Source organism: Melanerpes formicivorus, unplaced genomic scaffold (genome assembly GCF_026170545.1).
Source record: "Melanerpes formicivorus ecotype bairdi unplaced genomic scaffold, bMelFor1.0.p_v2 SCAF_6, whole genome shotgun sequence".
NCBI lineage: Eukaryota > Metazoa > Chordata > Aves > Piciformes > Picidae > Melanerpes > Melanerpes formicivorus.
In genome coordinates this window covers 13479199-13500157 of record NW_027142358.1, presented here as the reverse complement: position 1 = coordinate 13500157, position 20959 = coordinate 13479199, and the positions used below count along the sequence as shown (strand labels likewise).

Sequence of the window (20959 nt, the reverse complement as noted above, 5' to 3'; positions counted from 1 at the left end):
GTTTGTCAGTGTAGCAGTGAGAATGGGTCCTCTGCAGGCATTGGGGACTCCTTCTCCATGCACTTCCTGCCAGAGCAAGCCCTCCTGCCTCCCAGGTGTTCCAGTAGGTCACTAATGAGCCTCAGCAGGAAAAGACAAAATGCAGTTCATGAATAGTTTTATAGTCCTCTTTTTCCTACCCACCCTGCTCCCTGTCCTGGGAATGTGCTGCCCACACAGTGACCAGAGAGGAATCTGGAGGCATTTGCAAGCTAATGCCATATTAAATGTTCCATTCTCACACTTTCTTCTTGCATTTTGGAAACTGCTTATATATTCCTTTCAGTTTGCATGAAAAGTCTCAGAGTAATGTGCTTAAAAATGGGGAAATGCACTTCCAAATATGCAAAGCCACATAACTGTAATAAATTGCTTTAATTACATATGGTGTGTTTAGTTTCTGGAAGCATAATTGTGCATTTCTGCCTCCAACAAGTAGCCTTTCCTTTTTGTCTGCTGCAGTTTCCCAGACTGGCCATCCTCCCAAAGTAATCTTCATCCAAATTCTCCACTTGACAGATGCTCACCAAGAGCCTTTTTTATCCTCAAATGTTCAGTGTTATCCTGGACGTTGCTCTGGCAGATAGTAAAAGGTAGAGACTAGATTTTCTCTCTAAGAATTTTTTGTCTTACCATAGTTTTAGGTAATATGTTTTTCATCCGGTTTATGATGTCTAGAAAGGTATAAAGTTACAGGATATTAAGGCAGAGTTGTCTCACTTGGGAATACAGTTTCAGCCAACTAAGAAGCATAGATGGAGATCATTTATATCATCCTCTTCAGGTGGTCACATCTCCTGGGTACTTCAGCAGCACTTGTTGCGTGCTTTTCTGTAGTTACTGTTTTTCCTGGCAAGTGCTGAGTTCTATTTTCCTTCCCTTTACTTATTGGGAGGATTGGGAATGTGTGCTGTCAGAGTGCTTTGGCTTCTTTATTTTTGCATGATAAAAGCTACAAAAGCATAATTATAATATTTTTGCTGTTGGCTAAATGCCCATGATTGCCTGTATCTGACCTATTGGTTTTTTGTTTCAGTCTAGAAATGAATGTGCTTTTTAACTCTTTCCCCTTGTGTAAGATAGATAGTTTTGGAATTATGAAGTTATTCCTATGATAATCAGGAGTTATTTAAGGCATTAATGCACTATGTGGAAAGGTTTTACGCTTAAGACTTTCAGCTTGAACTTGAAAAGGAGGCAGCAAAGATTAAAGGGAAGCTTTTTTTACTTTTTGTTGGAGTTTTTCCCTGTCTGCAGTGGGAAAAAGTTACTCGCTACTGTTGAGATTAAATGCAGAGGAGAACTGATGTTAGAATTTTCTCTTCCTTTGGAGTGAAATGACCTTTCTCAAGGTTTAGAGTGAATTTGGTGAGCTAGAACAACCGTTCACATTATGTGGCGCCTCTGTGCCCATCATAACCTTAGCTGTTTTTAAGGACCTTCATCAAAGCCAGTCCAAGTGGTCTTAAGTGTCTACAAATAACCTTTGTGCAGACCTTCCAACAGCTGGGAAGAGGAAGGGCAGAGACAGCCTCCACTCCTTGGTGGACACGGAGGGGAACGTTGTGATAAGGGATGAGGAAAAGGCAGAGATACTTAACACCTTCTTTGCCTCAATTTTTACTAGCAGGACAGAATGTCTTCCAGACAGCTGGCCTCCAGAGCTGGCAGAAGGAGCCAGGGAGCAGCATAGTTTTCCACTGTTCCAAAATGGGGTAGTTGGTGATCTGCTCAGCCGCCTGGATCCCCACAAGTCCATGGGACCAGATGGGATCCATCCTAGGGTGCTGAGGGAGCTGTCAGAGGAGCTGGCCAAGCCGCTCTCCATCATTTTTCAGCAGTCCTGGCTCACTGGAGAGGTCCCAGAGGACTGGAAGCTGGCCAACGTGGTGCCCATCCACAAGAAGGGCCGGTTGGATGAGCCAGGGAATTATAGGCCTGTCAGCCTGACCTCAGTGCCAGGCAAGATCATGGAACAGGTCATCCTGAGTGCATTAACACAGCACTTAGAGGATGGCCAAGGGATCAGGCTCAGCCAACATGGGTTTAGGAAGGGCAGGTTCTGCCTGACCAACCTGATCTCCTTCTACGAGCAGGTGACCCGCCTGGTGGATGTGGGGAGGCCTGTGGATGTAGTTTACCTGGACTTCAGCAAGGCTTTTGACACCGTCCCCCATAGCAAACTCCTGGCCAAGCCCATGGCTTGGACAGCAGCACTCTGAGCTGGGTTAGGAACTGACTGGATGGCCGAACCCAGAGAGTGGTGGTGAATGGTGTCATATCCAGCTGGCGGCCAGTCAGTAGTGGAGTCCCCCAGGGATCAGTGCTGGGCCCTGTGCTCTTTAACATCTTTATTGATGATCTGGATGAGGGCATTGAGTCTATCATCAGTAAATTTGCTGATGACACCAAGCTGGGGACAGGAGTTGATCTGCTAGAGGGTAGAGAGGCTTTGCAGAGAGACCTCGACAGGCTGGACAGATGGGCAGAGTCCAACGGCATGAGATTTAACACATCCAAATGCCGGGTTCTGCACATTGGCCACAACAACCCCATGCAGTGCTACAGGCTGGGTCAGAGTGGCTGGAGAGCAGCCAGGCAGAGAGGGACCTGGGGGTGCTGGTTGATGGTAGGCTGAACATGAGCCTGCAGTGTGCCCAGGTGGCCAGGAAGGCCAATGGCATCCTGGCCTGCATTAAGAACAGTGTGGCCAGCAGGAGCAGGGAGGTCATTCTGCCCCTGTACACTGCACTGGTTAGGCCACACCTCGAGTACTGTGTCCAGTTCTGGGCCCCTCAGTTTAGGAAGGATGTTGACTTGCTGGAACGAGTCCAGAGAAGGGCAACGAAGTTAGTGAGGGGCTTGGAACACAAGCCCTATGAGGAGAGGCTGAGGGAGCTGGGGCTGCTTAGCCTGGAGAGGAGGAGACTCAGGGGTGACCTTATTGCTCTCTACAACTACCTGAAGGGGGGTTGTAAACAGGCAGAGGTTGGTCTCTTCTCCCAGGCAACCAGCACCAGAACAAGAGGACACAGTCTCAGGCTGTGCCAGGGGAGGTTCAGGCTGGAGGTCAGGAGGAAGTTTTACACAGAGAGAGTGATTGCCCATTGGAATGGGCTGCCCGGGGAGGTGGTGGAGTCGCCGTCACTGGAGGTGTTCAGGAGGAGACTTGACAGGGTGCTTGGTGCCATGGGTTAGTTGATTAGGTGGTGTTGGGTGATAGGTTGGACGCGATGATCTTGAAGGTCTCTTCCAACCTGGTCTATTCTATTCTATTCTATTCTATTCTATTCTATTCTATTCTATTCTATTCTATTCTATTCTATTCTATTCTATTCTATTCTATTCTATTCTATTCTATTCTATTCTATTCCTCTGGTCATAACTGTCTGTGTGTGCAAAAGGGAAATACTTGTTCTTCCTTCCTGAAACTTTCCCTGTAGAAGTTGCTATGCTTTCAGGATACTATGACTGTATTAATGAATTAATCAATCACAATAACCTGATTAAATTGATGGGGGAGAGGGAACCAGCAGATGAAATAAACAGATTATTTTAAGATATGTGACATATCCAATTAGTGACTGACTCACTCAGCATTTGATTGGAAGTGTTGCACAAGAGATTTACTGGTAACCAACATAATAAATCATACTATATGGTTTTTCATCTAAGAGAAAGTCTTGTGTACTGTTACAGAGACCTGTGAATAAAACAGGGGCAAAGTATTAAATGTGAAATATATGAGATATATATTACCTCACATGTATTTTGATTATGCATTTATACATATAATGGTCTAGTATATGGGCAGTACTATGGACAGATTAGCATTGGACAGGCAATTTGGCTGGGACCTGGTGAATATGTTTTCAAGCATATAGGAGAACTGAGATTTGAGAAGGAAGGAAGGTATTTCGTGTCACTGGGGTTTCAGGGGCAATCCACTAGAGTATAGAGATAATGGAAGAGAAGGTTTCTGTCAGAGAGCATATGTTTCTGTGACGCTTACACTGTGTATAGATTAGGACTTTTGGGAGGGAGGGAATGGGAAGATGTTCTTGGAACATATTACCATCTGCCAGTATCTTGGCATGGTCATTTCATTAACGAGAAGCTTATTAGCTTGAGTCCAGCTGAGATACACAGAAAAGCCAGGAGAAGGGACAGAAAACTGTCATTCAGCTACCACTGAAATGAGGAAGAGATGGTTCTGATAATCTGTAAAATCTGATTTTGTTAAAAGAACTATTCCTGTTCTGCTGGCTAAAAATGTATCAGTCTTATTGTTGATGAAAAGTGTTTTCCTAAGTTCTGTGATGCAATGTGGGATGCAAAATGTGTAACTCAGAGTGAGCTGGAATTGACAAAAACATGACAGGAGAAGCAGTGATTTTTAGCGGGAAATTAACTTTGCATAAAGTGACTGCCTTTTCCCTTTGGTAAATGCATGCCCCATATTGAACGTTGGATCTGTAATATTGGGGTGACAAGCAATGACACCTGGCAGACACAGCTTTGACACTCCCAATCCTGACTATACCAGTGACCTCAGAGAATGCAGTGCTCTGGGCAAATAGAAAACAGTGCTCCAGAGAAAAAACTACAGTGGTTAGGAGCCTGTGAACTCTGTCCTGCAATCTCACATTCCTGATCCTACTGTTGACAGGGTAAGTCTCCAAGCTTGTGGTCTGTTCCTCGGTTTTACTGTCCTGTAAATCAGAAAAATTATACGTAGCCTGTTTTAGGGAGAGCTTTGCTATTATTCCGTTGACACAAGACAGATTCTATTGTATTGTTCTGTTTTTCATTTGACAACTAGTTGAGTCAGGCTTAAGTCTGCATGAGAGTGAGATAACAGAGCCTGTGCCTGAAAAAATAGTGATTAGAAGTACAAAGTGATTTGAATGTTGGCGTTTGGGAAATTATTTCCCTTTTGTCTGGTTTTACACTTTTCAGGTTGGACTGGTAGTTAAGCTGAAGAGAAGAAATAAGAAAAAAAAGTGTTTCCTGTGAAAAATCCTATGATCTGCAACTGCCTCAATCCATGGGACTGTGGATGTGTTCAGGACACAGTGTGAGGGTTACGCAGTTCACCAGCAAGATGGTCTGATACATAAGGCTGGACAAGGACAATTTCTGTTTTCACTGCTAGGATGAAAAAGACAATTTCCCCTGACATTTTTGCTGATTTATGAGGTAGCTCAAATGGGACATTGATTTTGTCTACTGCAAATCTATTGAAACAGAAGGTTTAAAAAAAAAAAAAAAAAAAGGTAAAAAAATGCAGCTTAGGAGTGTCAGAAAACCTAAGCAGGTGAGCCTTAACTGAAAAGGGTTTGGTTAGTCATCTCTTTTTGTATTGAGGAGGGCAAAAGATTAGTGAGATGAAAATCTCTTATTACAAAGGTAAGAATGGGTTATAACTAGGTACCAAAGGAGAAAGAAGCTTTTTAATATTAAAACCAACCCTTTCCTGTGATTCCTGTGTAATGGTCAGGTAGTTCCATGCCACAAAGATAATTTTATTACAATGTAAAGCGTGTTGTTCACATACATAAATGTCTGTACAAATACTGGCACAACATAAAATTTAGATCCTGCCTCTATGCTCACTGAATTCAGTGGAAATACTTCTGATGGTTGTGACAAGCATTAGATCAGATGATCAGATTCTCATGCTGACATTTGCCTTTTTTTTTCCAACCTGCCTTTAAATGAAGCAGTTGATTGAAAAGTCTTAGAAAAAAATTGTCCTCCACAGTGGCCCCTGCTGTGTTTCATCAACTGAAACAGCGTTTCATAGTATCTTATGGTCATAATATTCAATTGCCATGCCACATACTTTTTAGAATAAAAATTCATGTCTTTTCTCTCTCAAGTAGTGGAATAATATTGTTGGTCCCTCAAGGACATGGTAGGTCAGCATTTTGGCTCAGTCTACAAATGTAAAAGCTTTGCGCTTAGTGAAGCCATAAAGAAGCCTCCAGCTGGCTGGATGCCTCTTTTAAAAACACATGTGTGGCCTTATTCTGAAATGATGCTCAGGCAAAGTTGTGTATGCCTCAGTCTCATGGGATGAGAGAGCAGTAGGAGGAGGGTCTTTACTGGTGTTCCAGTGAATTCAGGATAGTCAGATGTTTGCATGAAAACACAGGGAATTTAATCACAGAACTGATTCAGAATCACTGTGACAGGGTAATATTTAAGATGGGAGAAGAGAAAGAAGGGAGGCAATGGAGAGCCTTTAACTTGAGGTATGAAAAAAAAACTAAGGGAAGTAGAAATTTTCATTTCATTGCAAGCTCAAAAGCTTCTTACCTGTTTATGTGATCTACGAAGTTGTGGAGCTCCATGCAGCAAAGCACAGAGCTAAGTGCCTGCATTGGGAGTGTAATGTACAGCTTTGCTTTAGTGCCTTTCTGGGTCAGTGACTCTCAAACAATGCTGCACAGTGCTGCTTTGGTCGCGCTTCCATGAGTCAATCTGTAAGTACTGACATTTCCTCCTGATTGTAATCCAGTGTCCTAGAGAATCTGCAGGCTTCTTTTACTACTAATCTCAAAGCATTTATGGTGTTCCTTGAACTCAGGTTGGTTGATCATGTGTACTTTTTTTCAGATGCCATTCTTCCTGGCAATTCAACCACAGACAGATTGTTACTTCAAAAGATCAAGTGAAAGGATGTGGTCAAGTCCTTGCACCTGTAGATTTGTAAGAATTGATGCTCTCCTCTTCACATTGCTCTGGCACTGATTTCTCAGTAGCCACTACTATCTGTAATACTGTCTCATGGAAAGTAATGAGAGACTTACTGGTTCATGCACAGGTTTTTATTTTTCCAGGCGTAGTGAAAAATAGGATTAAGTAGCTGCATCATTTATATTCTTTTAAAGTCAATTTTGTACTGGGTTGTTTTACTTCTGTATCCCAGAAAATAAGAAGGGAGAGAAGTGGTTTGCAGATGTAAAATAGTGCATTTAAATATTCTGCCAAACAAGCTCGTTTGATAGTGCAGTTTTCTGTGGATGGATCAGGTATCTGTTTCCGCTTGTGGAAAGGTTTAGTGATGATTTGAGTGTTTCTATGACCAGCCTCAATGGTGATTGGGAGCCCCCAAGGAAGAGGGAACAGTCTGTTCAACATTTATATGTTCCTCACCAGCTGACTGCACCTGCAGCCTTCACCATCAGTGGCTGGTATAGAGATGTTTTGGAAAGCAGCAGCAGTGAGGAGCAGAGCTTGGCAAACTGTCTGGAAAGAGAAAGCAAGTTATAACACCTCAAAGTATGGGAAAGATCTTCAAGACAAATATCCATTTCTGAGCATTGGCTAAACTGAATTTGGGGCCAAATGTGGGCTCAGCATGTAAAAGGTAACTGAACAAAAAGTTTTGATTTTTTTCTTTTCTCAACCACTTGAAAGCATAAGTTATTTTTACCTGTTTTCTTTGTTTCCATGTATGCAGATTTCCTTCCTCTCACCCACTGAGAAAAAACGAATAAGGCAAAATGGACCTAATTAAACAGGTGTGGACATAGCAAATCAGCTATGTTTAAATAGCCTATTAGAACTGAATTGTGAGGGAAACTCCATTTTCTTCACTGTGGTGTGCCTTTACAGTCATATCCAATATGTGGTTTATAACTTTTATTTGGATATAGATTATTTGCTTTATTGGTTTTCCCCTTTATAAAACATGAACAATATTAATGTTTGTTTTAATTAGGTCCTTGGTGGGGATGAATCACAGCTTCAAACTACCAATTGTAGGCACATTTGTGAGGTCGAATGAGGAGATGCTCAGTTTTTTTTCTCCCCACATCGTCTCAGTATTAGTGTAGTGTGCACTTTGCTTTATGATAAAAGGCAGAGATAAAAGTAATCATAAGGAGACTGAAGAGGCAGCACTGTCCAGACTTAGTATTAACAGTGATAAATGAAAAATTTAGAGGAGGAATTACATGGATGTAGTCAGTAGGGTTCTGGCTTAATTTCCTTTATTTAACAGAGAAGCAAACAGATAAATAAAGGACCCTCCTCCCATTGAAATTCCCCATCCTAGCTGTGAATTTCACTGTAAATTAGGGGTCACCATTTAGGCGCAAAGCCTTTACAAAACTTTCTGTTGACATTTAAGTTCATTCCTGTGGGATCTGGGCTCCTGGGTGTTTTCAGTCTGTCTGGAAGCCCAACAAATGATTGCCTTCTGTTAATATGTTTCTTTGTTTGTGTTGTGTTTGTTCTTCTTTGGTGTTTGGTTTTTTTAATGTTGGTTTGTTGTTTGGTTGGTTGGTTTTTAAAATGATGACTAGTGTAATGGAGATAAGGCATTCCTTTGTCTGTGAGACCTGGTTTATTAAGACCAGGGAAAGACTAGTACCAAACTAAGTGTCTTTAGTTCTTTTGGGTGCTTCTAATTTTGAATGCCTTGAGGAGGAGTAGCCCAAACAAGCTATGAGTAGAATTAAGCAATCTGAATAAGGTGAAAGGTTTAAATACAGTGCTCTGCTGTTTTAACCCAGTAATTTAGAGAATGCTCAGTGTTATCAACTTAACTACAGCATTGCTGTCAGGAGGCAGTTGCTTTGAGGCAGGATGGAAACTGAGAATCTTTTATCTAACACATAAATAATATTTTTTCCTTCTTCAGACCACTCTTTGCTCATTGAGGAACAGTCAGAAATAAAGGGGAGACAGAAAGAGAATTGTAGCAATGGAAGTTCATCAGCTGAGAGAGCTGTTTCCTTCCTACCTGCATGATGAGAGCAGAAGGCAAAAGAGAATAAGGAGAAATCTCCTAACATTTCAGTTGTAGTAATTCCCTGTGTTTGGCAAATCTCATCTCGTAAAGATAACATGATCTTAGCTTCTAGGCTGCAGCATTGAGAAGAAGGTTGTTACTGATAACTTTCTCCCTTAGCCTTGATTGCAATTGGTTTGCTTTTTTGCTTGTTGGGAGACATAACAGCTAACTGATAGCAAATGAGAAAAGGTCAGAGGCAAAGACAGATAGCATTACAATTTTGACACTTCACTGCATTGGCCTTTTTGAGAATTGCCATGACCCTGACTGCTCCAGATGTCCATTTCAGAGCAGCATGGTTTTAAGGAAGCACGGTCATGCTGATGGCAGATGGGGTCTGGGCCACATGTCACCTATGCCATGAATAGGCTTATAGGGAGGAATCATTTCCTTTGTCGTGTGCACACAGAAGGACATGCAAAAGCTGAAACAGGCGTTAGCTGAATGATGAACCATGCTATGCTGTTTGCTTTACATTATCAGACTGATATTTCTCCTTCTCAGATGGCTCTTTTATTCTGTTGTGAAAGCTTCTCTGGTGAATTACATTGAAGGCAACCCATCATACAAGAAGGAGGGGAGGAATTTAAGAGATGACTTCTAGAACTCAGAGATTGCTTTCTTGTGTCAGAAATATGAATTCAGTTAAGCACTTCATTGATTCTCAGAAACCATTTCCCTTCTCAAACCAGTTCTGCTGGATGCACATGAATGAGCCATAAAGGAGCTATACATGTTAAGGTAATCTGTTTTGATGGCAAATGTCCTTGATTAACTATTTCAAGTATCTACTTGCTGCCTACTTTTCATTTCTTTCACTTTCTTGCAGTTCTTGACAGGGAATATGCTTTCTTGAGCATTTGAGGTTTCTGGCAGTGACATTTTCTGATAATTTTTCCTTGATCTCACTCCTCCTCACATAGCTCTACACCTTTTTCTCCTCCTTCTCTGTGTAGGTTTTCCTTTTTTCCTGTTATATTGCTGCAGTCCATTCATCCTTCCTCCCTTCACCCATTAGAAGTCAGCTCTGTAGTTGCACTGTTTTTTCTTTGTGCAACTTTGAAATGTAAAGCTACACAAGTCTTCCAGTGATGTTATAAAGTATTTCTTTGACCAGGAAGAAATGCAAATCTCCAGTGCCTGTGGTTTTTATTCTCAATTTCATTCTTTTACAGAAATGAACTACAAATTCTCCCATTTACCAAACACATCTTTCTGCTATGTCCCTGTACATTTTTCATATTTTCACCATATCAAGCTATATTCTATGTTTTCCCAATGTATGATTACATATATTTTCACTGTGCTTCTGATTTGGCCTCTTGAAATTATTACTGTTTCTAAATTAAAGTCTGGCATGTTTCTTTGGTGTAATTACTACAGAGACATTTAGAATAGAACTAGTGTCTATTTAGTGTGACTTGGATTGTTTGGCCAGACTGAGGATAAGATCTTCTTGGGAAAATAGTTCTACTTGGTTGAGCTGCTGTATGAATACTGTTCTTCTGACTAAGTGGACTGTTGTATTTGATTAGTGTAAATATTAGGGATTTTTTGCTTAGAAGAACTAAACACTCTTCCCATTTTCCTGAAAGCCATTTTATCTTGTAATGGTGAAGGGGACCACACACATGCTCTCTTACGTGTCCTGGGCATTCCAGACAGCATCTGTTACACTTGGGTTTGTCTTTATTTCTGGAGTAAAAAGTAAAGTGAATCTTCCAGTGTGGCTGGTGTTTGAAGAAATAAAACTGTCAGGAATAGTAATGTCATTGCTTGTTGAGTCTCCATACAGAACACACCCTGACTAGTGGGAACTCTTGCTGGAGCCTGCCATACCAGTGCACAACCTTCAGAGCTTTCCTATTCTGCTGTTACAGCTATTAAATTTGAAACTAAATACAAACATGGGAAAAGTTATGATCCTCTAGACTTAATGATATCTTTCAAAAATCACTTAGTTGTGTAGTAGGCAGAGGTTCATTTTCATTAGTAAATGCTTTGATGCCTAGGGATGAAATCTGGTGTTGTCTGTTAAGCATTTGGGAGATGGCATTTAGCAGCTGCTAATAATGGTGGTAATGTATGCTTTGTGCTGAGGTGTTTTCAAAGGTACAAATCAGTTTGTTTCTCAGGGACAGCATAGGCACAGGAATATGTAAGGTGAAGGAAAATGGGAAATTGCTAGGCAAGGGTTTTTCCACCTTAGTTGGTTTTCTGTGGAAATGACGGAAATCACTTTAGTGTTGCCTTAAACCTCTCTTTAGTTTAAGGTTCCTCAAAATAAATCTTGCAGTGAGATCTGGTATGACTAGCTCCTGTCATGTTCTACTGATAGAAAAATCTATCTGCTTGATAATACCACTCCGTTCTTTGTGTTTCATCACCAGCCTCTTATCAATTATTGTATTCAGTTTAAATTCCTTGTTACTCCATTCAGTTGGTATTAAGTTCTGCCTCACATCCTACCCTGCCCTGTTGTGTTTCTACTTCCTTTGGTTGTGACATTCCTTAGTGGAAAGCTGTGGGATTGCAAAGAGCAGGAGTGTCTTTACCTCACTGATAATAACTGTTTCTGGGCTTCTGTAAGTGTGAGCAGGTTAAGAAAAAATTATTTGTAACTCATGTTCCTTTTTGAGTGTCTCTCCTGCATTTGTGATCTGTTTTCAAGTTTGCTGTATTCTGGAAAACAAAGCCAACTAGACCAGAGTGATAATCCATCTTGGCCCAGGTTACCCCTTCAGTAATAGTTTGCATCTGAAAGTCAAGATATTTTGCAGTGGAACATCAGAGGATAATCAAACTGTGTAGGAAACTTAAAATGCTTTTGGCTAGATGTTGGTGTATCTGCATGCGTGGATCTTAGCAACTACCATGGGGGTAGTGGATGTAAGTCTTACCTACCGCCATAGTATAAATTCTACTAATCATTAACCTCCTAATTTGATTGTTTTTCTCCATGACTGTATTGTCACAGTTGTGGGAAAAACATTTCTTTAGTTGCCAGTTCCTTTTACAGTGACATGAAACATTCATGCCTTTTGTAGTTCAGTTGCTTTGCTGCTGCTTGTGGCTGTTTTGATGTTTACCCGGGTGTGTTTGGATTTGTGGAGGCCAGGTGTGCAGAGCTTCTGATTCTGCCTTCTCAAACTGTTTAGTGAAGAAACATAAGAGTAAAGGATCTATATAAAAGAGGGAAGTTGTGTATTGAGGAAGGGCAGGTGCTTTTTTTCGAAACTAATCTTTGTCTAACCAGGGAAAGGGAAAAAAGAAAACTCTGGTTTTGTTGTAAATTTGCAAGGAAGGCAGGGAGATGGACACATTTGGTTATATTTGCAGGCAGCACAAGCATGGTGCTTATTTGTTTACTACCTGCCTGTAAACGACACTCATTGGAAACTCAAAGGTCAGAGTTTTTGCTGAATCAAAGTCTGTGTGAGCTGGAAAGCTACAGGAGAGTACTTGTGTATCTGAGATACATCTGATATGGAAGAGCTGCTGTTAGAGGCTGTCCAACAGGTATAGTAAAATTAGCCATTTAGGCCTGACCCTGTTCTAATCTGTGTCCTCCCTTGAGGTTTTGGTGACTCTGCTGAGACGCTCTCACTGACAGACTACTCTGTGTGTCGGTGTCTGTGTGTGTACACAGGCTTTTCCTGAGCTTCAGTTAGCTTCACAAAGTACTTTCATCTGTGTGATCACTAGCCAGGTAGAGGGGTGGAGGAAGGGTGTAACTCCATCCTTTGGTGGTTTATGTTTCACAGTGTACCTAATGGTCTTGACTCTCTTAAAGGCTTTGGCAATAGACTACACAGACTTTGTCACGCCACTGAAGTTTATTGAACTGATTTAGCTGTAGCCAAGACTAAAGAAGGTAGAGTCTTATAGCTTGCTTTGTTGGCTGTTTCAAAGGCAATGATATTAATGAACAGATGTGAGAAATCCCATTAGGACTATGCTGGCATGTCCAGTTCTCTCAGCTCATACTGCATTTGCTTGTTCTGTAAACTTTCTTCTTTCTATGTGGTTTACCTCTAAATCTAGCTTCCTGGTTTGTTGGTTGAGGATTTTTTTTCTCTGCACTTGTCATTTCTCATCTCACTCCACTATTTCTCACTCTTGCACAACTGAGCTTGCTGCAGTACAACCCTACATCATAGTTTTAGTCAGTGCCAACAATGCTGTTGTCACAGTCTTGTTTTATCCTCATGCCATGGTTAGTGTAATGTAATCATTACCTTGGTTCTGAGCAAAGGTGCTCCTGCTAAGTAAATGTTTATAAACACTGTTTGAGGCTAACATTAGGGAGAGAGAAACACTGTTTAAAGTCTTGTTGCTTTTTTATTTATTTTGAAACAGGACAGTGTTCCTGAGAGAAGCAGCAGATGAGTATTTTTCCTTCACCAGACTGATCAGAGGTAAGTGCAAAACCTTTTGCATTTTGTGGGCTGACATTTGGTTAAAGGAAGAGCTTAGCTACGTCCTTTTGAGTGGTATAGTCTCAAAACAAGAGGCAAGGAATCAGGTAGGCTGACTTATATGCTTTAGTGTGAAGTTGCACTCCGCCTTCCTCCTTTTAGAATGTTCTGTAGAGGAAACAATTCCGTGTGTCTTGTCTTCAGTTGCACAGTTGTCAGCGTGAGTGGCAGGTGAGTTAATTTGGATCAGAAAAGAATTTCTGATTCAGTTCCTGAGTGCGATAGGACTGGGTGGTTGTTTATTGCTAAATATTACTTTATTTAAATAGAGTTAATTCTATAACTTGTGGGCAAAATTCGTGGTGATGTTGTTCAGTATCCATTAACTCTGCCTCTGAAAAGGAATAAGAAGGATGTGGGCTAAAAAGCTTTCAAAGTTTCTGATTTTGCATTTCTCAGAATCTCTGACCCGTGCATAACAACCATAAGATCCCTTTGGGTATGACTACATTTACGTTGCTCTCAGCATACTACGACTGCATTCATGAGTTATACCCACAGGAAATATCATAAGTGTAATTTAAAAGAGAAATACTGGCTTGGTCTAAATGCTGTGCTGAAGGAAAGGAGTCCTACTTTTTTCCTCTCCATTCTGTCTGAATGAATAGTGAGAGAAAGTAGTTCTTAATGTAGTTTACTTGGGGCATATGTTTCAATATTGCATTTTAATGTAGGAAAAAAGCACAGCTCCTTTCTTGGTGCCTGATACAACTGTGACATTTATGGATTTCAGGTGCTGCAATACTTGCAAAAAGTCCAATGGCATCTTAAGCATGGAAGTTTCTAAAGTCAGTGCAGTGGAGAGGGGTAATCTGATCACGTCTTGCCTTCACTGAAAGTTTCCTAGATTCTTTGTTTGAAAAGAACAGAGATTATTTCATTTCATGTGTGTGCTGGACAAATCTGGTTGAAACACTTTTCCATACCTGGAGGATGTCCTCAGTTGTGTGGGTATCTCAGATTGCTTTATAGGAACAGACTGTTACAGCTTCATCTGTGCAGAAAATCGGAGGGGAAAAAACAAAAGAGGATGGACCAGCACATTTTTTATGCAAAAAGACTAGGTTTATAAAAAGGAAATTGTAGGACCTAATACTTAATGCTGAGTTCCTGTGTACAGAAACTCAGGTGGTGAGGAAAGGTGGACATGGGAAAACAAGGACTTCAGACTCTTTGAGCCCTGCATACATTACAGCTCTAAACTTCCTCTGTCTGTCAACTGGGACCTGAACTTTAACCCAGTTTTCCAGGAAAGACAGAGGAGAGTGTGATACTGTTGTCTGAATGAAAGATTTCTTCCAGGGTCAGTCACCATGCAGGTCCCACTGGCAGCCCCATTCCAGCCCCACTCAGACTGCAGCTCTGCTTTCTCTCAACCACATCCCTGAGTTTTCTGCAGGTATATAGACAAGGGACTTCAGACGCTGGTCAATTAAAAGGATTTTGAAGGGCTGGAAAATCGATGGAATCTAAGCAGTTGAAATGCCCTCATTTGCATAGCTCGTTCTGCCCATGTGATTCAAATAATAAATCTTTTGTTCTGTAAACTTTTTGTTGTCAGTTTTGCAGATGCAATTTGCAGAGACAGGAAGTAGTTGTGAGGAGAAGAGTGATAAATAGAAGCCAGGGCTGTTTTTGCAAACTCAAGAGTAGGAACAGAATAAATGAAAACAAAAATTTGTGATGGAGGAGCATAAGTGTAATGACCATATTAGCATTCTGTCCAGCTTGAATAGTTGTGTAATTCCAGAGACACTTGGCCTAATATTTACAAGAGAAATGGATACATATGTACAACAACTGAGAGAATGAAAATATTAATTGAATACTTCATATATTCTACTAATGTCAATGCATATATGACATAATTGGCTAGAACAGTACAAGGCAAAGAATGTTTGATTTCAGGTACATCCACAGTAAAATGTCACTGCAACTTTGATTTTGTTGATACAAAAGCTAGGAACGGGAAAAGACAATAAAAATGTAGAAATTGTAGCAGATGGAAAGGGGAGTATGCAGTAGAATATATAGCTAGATAGATCATGCAGAACGCATTTCAATGTGCATGAAAGTGCTGTTTCCAGTAACTCTGAAGTTACTCATTTAAAAGTGAAATTTGGCCTTTCCTTGTGCTGATCTGTGGTTAGTTCATCCTTAACAATGCTTACTTATTAGTTAATAATGTTCCTACGTTTCCTGCAATGAGATGCCTGTGTCAATAACTACAGTAAAAGAGAGGAAGCCACAAAATGCTTGCAGCTTACTTTTCAAGAAACCCAAAAGCCTTTGTTTTCCTGAGAGATTTCTCAACTATTCAGTTGTAGCAGAAGTACAGAGACAAATAAATACTTTTTTCTGTCATTATATTTTATATTTTTTCTGGTTCCTTTGTCAGGTTTGTTTAATCAGCTGGTTCTAATAAGGATTTGTCTACCAGATACTTCTTGGCAGTCTTTGTCTTGGGCAGGCTATAGTAACAAGTTCCTCTGAAACTCGTGGAATTGATCTAATCATATCAGTAAGGTCCTGTTGTTGAAAAATGTCCAGAAGTATATTTGCTTAGATGATGTGTCTTCATGGCATCATGCCACATTTGTGCAACAAGAGATGAATTTCAGTGCTTGGACAGGATTTGATATTAAACATTTCAATTAGTGTATTGGACTGAAGTTCAAGAGAAATATGGTGGGGAGAGAAGGCCTAGCTCTCCCTCCCTTTCTTAAAGGCACAGCCTAAAACGGTCACAAGAACTGGGAAATTACTGGTGGATTTTTCCCAGTTACTATTTACATAACTTCTAAGGATCGGCTGTTGCTGAAGATGAGCTTGTTGACTGTTAAAGACAAATACAAAAATGAAACAGCTGTCTCAAATTGTAGGCACTACTAAATGTAAAGACTTATGTAGGGCTGGCAACCTGCATAGCAACACCTACTAACCTCATTATTGTTTCTGAAATTTAAGCTCATTTATCCCCAAGTGGGCTCTGGAGATCTGTGAGATAGGAAACATGAGCACATCTGAACAGAGGCTAAAAATTAATTACAAAACAGAAGGGCATGACTTAAGGCACTCTGTCTGAGACACATTCTTCTGAATATATATGTTTGACCATTAATTACCTTAATTCTGGCCAGTTTCACCCTTCTCGACATAGATGTTAAATTAATATAATCTTATGATAGGGGAATGCTGTGTTCAGTACGTAAAAATCCTTTCTTAGCCCCCTCCTTCAATGTGGAAAAGTAATGGAATACCACTAGATTTTCTCCTAAGATATGTTTTTCCCTTCTTTCACCTCCTTCCACAAAATGATTTATGTGTTTATATATGAAAAATCTCTGTTAGTTTCTCAGATTATATTTGCTGTTCATCCAAGGGCCTCACCAAACTGCCAGGGCCTGTTCTAAGGCCCTGCTTAAAAGTTTAAAGAACAACTTAGATTATGATTATGGACAACTTGGAGGGCTTCCCAGAAAGGATCTGTCCAGTCAACAGTTACAAGAGATTAGTATTATGTCAAGAGATTAATATTTTGTCTATTGATTTTTAAATCTGTTCCTGCAAGTACTATGCATCAGGGCTGGGAGCTGAGGCAAAGGTGACCCTAGTGCAGGCAGTGCCCTCAGTGATGGGTCACAGTGCCACAGGGTCTGAGCATGGCAGGCAGAACCAGGTGCTAGTAACAGGGTCTGTTGACATTGTCAGACAAGGTGGAGCGATGAGGTTCCATGAGGAGTTTAAAAGGGCTGGAGCCAAAGCTACATACAGGTCCAAAGTCCACCCGAAACACAGAGCCTAAGGCAGGACTGGAAGCGCTACAGCAGGAGACAAGCTGCCTACAGTTTAAGTCAGTTGAGGAGATGGGTCCAGAGACAGGGCTGCACCCAGATACACTTAACAGCAAAGTTAAGGTAAAGAGTGAAAGCCTAGGCCTGAACTTAAATGGGGAGGCTGGACCATAGGCAGATGGGTTACATGGCAGTACCAAGTGAGACTGCTCTGTGCTGTTAAAGGTCCTGGCATGACCTGCTGGTCAGTGGGACAGATGAATGGTTGCTTGCCTTGTGTGTTGCTGTCTCTCAAAAGTCTTAATGTTATAACCTGGTGTTTATAACAAAACCCCTTAGTTTTACTTTAAAAGAAAGAAAATGTTCCCTCACATGCTTATTCTGGCCCCAGAAAGTCATATTGTCCCTCAAATAGTTTCTTCATTCCAGACAGGATAGATGACAACTCACTGATTTAAAAGTCATAGGTATGTTTTTATGAATACAAACCTCTTATTTCCCCCTACTGCTCTCCCCTTAATCCCAACACCACTGCATCTAGACCTTCTCAAGAACTTATTTTCTATTTAAGTGGCAGGCCATAAAAAATGATGACATGACATAGCTGTCTTCAATTGAATTTCATGTAGAGTAGATTTCACCAGTGGCAAACTTTCAATCCAGCTAGAGATTTATCAAAATCTGTGCAAGAAAAATGAGTGTATTATTGATGACTGGATTGTACCTACCTACACAAGTCCGCAGGATTTGTCTCCTTTCTCAGTCCCCATCCCTGTATCCTTCGGTGATTCCCAGAAAGTCTGTGTCCAAATATCTTTTTGAGAAGATCTAAGGTAATCTAGATTCTTTACCACTCTTTGGTAAGACAATGGAAACTGGGGGGGGGGAAGTGAAGTGTATGGTGAAGACATTAAAATCTTGGTTTGTCTAAAAGTCAGGTATTTGTTGTATAGAGTTAGAGTTTTCTGTTGTGTTTGTGATTCGTGAATTATTGAGAGATTTCTAACATCGCCTTTTTACACGCTTGAGCTTGAATGAAAAGAATTTGGTTACTGGCATAGACAGGAGCTAGAGCTAAAAATTAACATGGGTTTAGGTTATGCATAAATTAACATTTTGATCAGTGTCATGCATCTACAGTTCACAAAGAGGCTTGCAGACTTATATTGCTACATTGTGGCATGTATGTGAGAAGTGGGGTTTTAGGTTTTTTGTGGATTTTCTTTAATGTCTCCTCTATTACATGAGGAAACCACATTTTTTTCAGTGGTACTCAACATCCATTTAACTTCTGTTGATCACTTAGAACAATACTGCTAGTTTCATGTGTCTAACCTGTATCCCCAAGCACTTTGTCTCATATTCACTGTTTAGCCTTAAGTATCTTGATGTCTCTGCTTTCTTTCTGAAAGACCTCGGTGCTTTTTTTCAGATTTCATATTAAATAAATGAACAAATTATCTAATATGCTTTAGCAATGCATCACCTAGGATTAAAGCACAATGAATAAATCATTCTGCCGTTATAGGACAGAAAGAATATGCCCATTCCAAGTTAGCTTTATTGTTAATTCAAATGGAAAACCATCTACTACTAATAAATAATTTTAAACCTTTTCTGTCTTACCTTGTGGGGCTTGTTCCTGGCCTGTTGGAGCAGTGAGACAGTACAAAATGTCTTTGAGACAGACCTTACTGTTTCAAAATTGAGCTACTCAGTCATTTAACTGTGAGAAGCTAGACATCCTGCAAAAGCACGTTAATTCATAGTAGGTAACTGCAAGTGCCTGCTAGCTGATCCTTGCTTCTGATTTTAGTTATTTGCTTGTTATTGTTAGGGTAAAATTTAAAAGGGGACCATCACTGAGATTCAGGCCTCTTTCCGAGTGCTAATACCCTGTAACATTCCATCATGTTTTCACTGTCTTACTACAGAAGTGGTTACTGTGCATTGTCAGCTTCTGTTAAAATAAGTCCTCTAGAGATATGTGCTAGTGTGTCATCCGTCCTGAAAATCCTGTTCTCCCAACCCCTGACTGGAAAAGGATACAACTTTGAGCATACCTAGGGCATTGCATCTTCAAAGACAGTGTGTGCTTCTATGGTGAGAATTTTTTTCCTTTCCTGCTTGCCTCTCTGCCTCCTCTGGGACCCCATTTCCTATTATATTTTGAAGTAGAGAGCCCTTCTTAATGCCAGTCTTTCAGGGTGATGAGCTCTACTACCACTGCTGCAACTGAACACACTTAGGGACAGAGCATGATCTCAGATCTTTTAATGTGTTGATTTTTTTATTAGTGGATCCCAAGAAGGTGATTTTTCTATGTCCCTTTGATTTATTCCAGTCTTCAGATTACTGTAGTAGTGTCTGATTATACTTAGCTCGTGTGCTGCTGGGTTGGTTTGCTCCCCTCTCCCCAGTAATGTGGTCAGTTTATAGAGTGAAACTGCAATCCCCATTACTGCTGCTGAATACATTTGCCGAGTGTAGTTTCCCTCAGCTTGTCAGTCTGGAGGCATCTATAAACCTGTGACAGCTTCGGAAGACGAACTCCAGCAGCAAGCTGTCAGGGTGCCAGGCACTGCTGTCTGTGGGCTTCCTTCCTCCCCACTCCCCCATTGCCTGCCTGCCTGCTTGCCCTCCCTCTGCCTGCCTCTCTCTATCTCTTCCTATCCCTCCTCTTCCCCCTTGCTCCCCGCCTCCCTGTACCTTAGCGATGTGGGTTTAGGTGCCGCTGTTCTCCGTGACAGTATTTTTTCGGTTTCCTGTTTGATCCTCTTGCCACTGGAACAAAAGGAGAACTGGCTGCCGGTGGTGCAGGACCTGCCCCTGCAGCCTGAGGAGCGAAGGGGAGGAAAGCGGAGTGCTCTGCAGCTCTGTCTGCCTGCGCCGGCAGCGAGCTTGTTCAGTCACTTCGCTAGAAATGCCTTTGAACTGCTGCCAGATCCCATTGTCTGCTGCTCAAATGGAGTTTAACGCCCTGCCGTGATGAGCTGCAGTGTGTAAGAGGAGGAAGGAATGGAGCTGTAGCCCCACCCTGAAGGAGCATCTCTACCTAGTCTGCCAGGTGCTATGATAATCTGAGTACTAGACCATGCTTCTCTGCCTTGCTCTGCACACCATCTTTCTTACTTTCCTCTTGTTGTTCCTGGGATTTCAGGAAGTGACATGGGAGCTTTTCAGAGAGGAGCAAGGTAGTTTCTGGGGAGAAGAGAGCTGTGCTTTTGGACTGTTTATGTGAGACTGTGCTTTGCCCACCACAAACCTGTAGCTGCAGTATGATATACCAGCTAGTGGTTAATGGTGCTTATGCTCAGCAGTGATGTGATCTTTATCAGCATAAATTTACTCACCTTTTCCATTTGTCTGCACTTAAAATTTCAGCATCTTTAGGTTCACAAATTGATCTTACAGATTTTGGCAACACAGTAAAGGGAAGGCACCTACTGCCACTAATAATGGTTCAGCCATCTACCAACTGTGCAGCCCAGCTGCCCTTATCCAGAAAGATCAGCTCACTTTAGGTATGATTTTTGTGAAGAGCACCTCTCAGGCTTCCACACTCCCTTTGGCTACATGTCTTTCCTTGGGTTGTTGAGCATCAGACTCCTTTGAGAGAGTAACTTCACTTAAGGATTTTGCTTTTAAAGGTAGGATTTGAATCTTCATGCTTACCTTCCCTATTCCTTATCTAATTGCTACCTAGTCTGTACAAGGAAACATTGCTTTCTTTCATGCTTGGTTATTTGACTGCTTGTTAACCAGTCTGCAAGGACAAAGCTTTGAGAGGAGGATGGAGAAGCTGCTCTTCAGTGGCTATTAGCCAGTGTACTAAGTGGAGT

At 41.2% G+C, this 20959-nt stretch overlaps 1 protein-coding gene and 1 long non-coding RNA gene across 5 annotated transcripts in view; one reads left to right on the top strand and one right to left on the bottom strand.

The window, feature by feature from the left end:
• NDST2 (N-deacetylase and N-sulfotransferase 2) overlaps window positions 1–20959 on the top strand; it is a 128296-nt gene that overhangs the window by 62780 nt on the left and 44557 nt on the right. For all 3 annotated transcript variants that reach the window (XR_010987507.1, XM_068139831.1, XM_068139832.1), the window contains one exon: window positions 13205–13263. The gene's annotated coding sequence lies outside the window, so the exon portion shown is untranslated. The remainder of the gene's footprint in view (window positions 1–13204; window positions 13264–20959) is intronic.
• LOC137441883 (uncharacterized) lies at window positions 13184–20045 on the bottom strand. Of its 2 annotated transcripts, none has more exons than XR_010987508.1 (3): window positions 19827–20045; window positions 14250–14317; window positions 13184–13657 (listed from the first exon to the last, which is right to left on the bottom strand). It is a non-coding gene; the product is annotated as an uncharacterized lncRNA (long non-coding RNA). The 2 variants fall into 2 exon arrangements; XR_010987509.1 differs by lacking the exon at window positions 19827–20045 and adding an exon at window positions 17846–17978.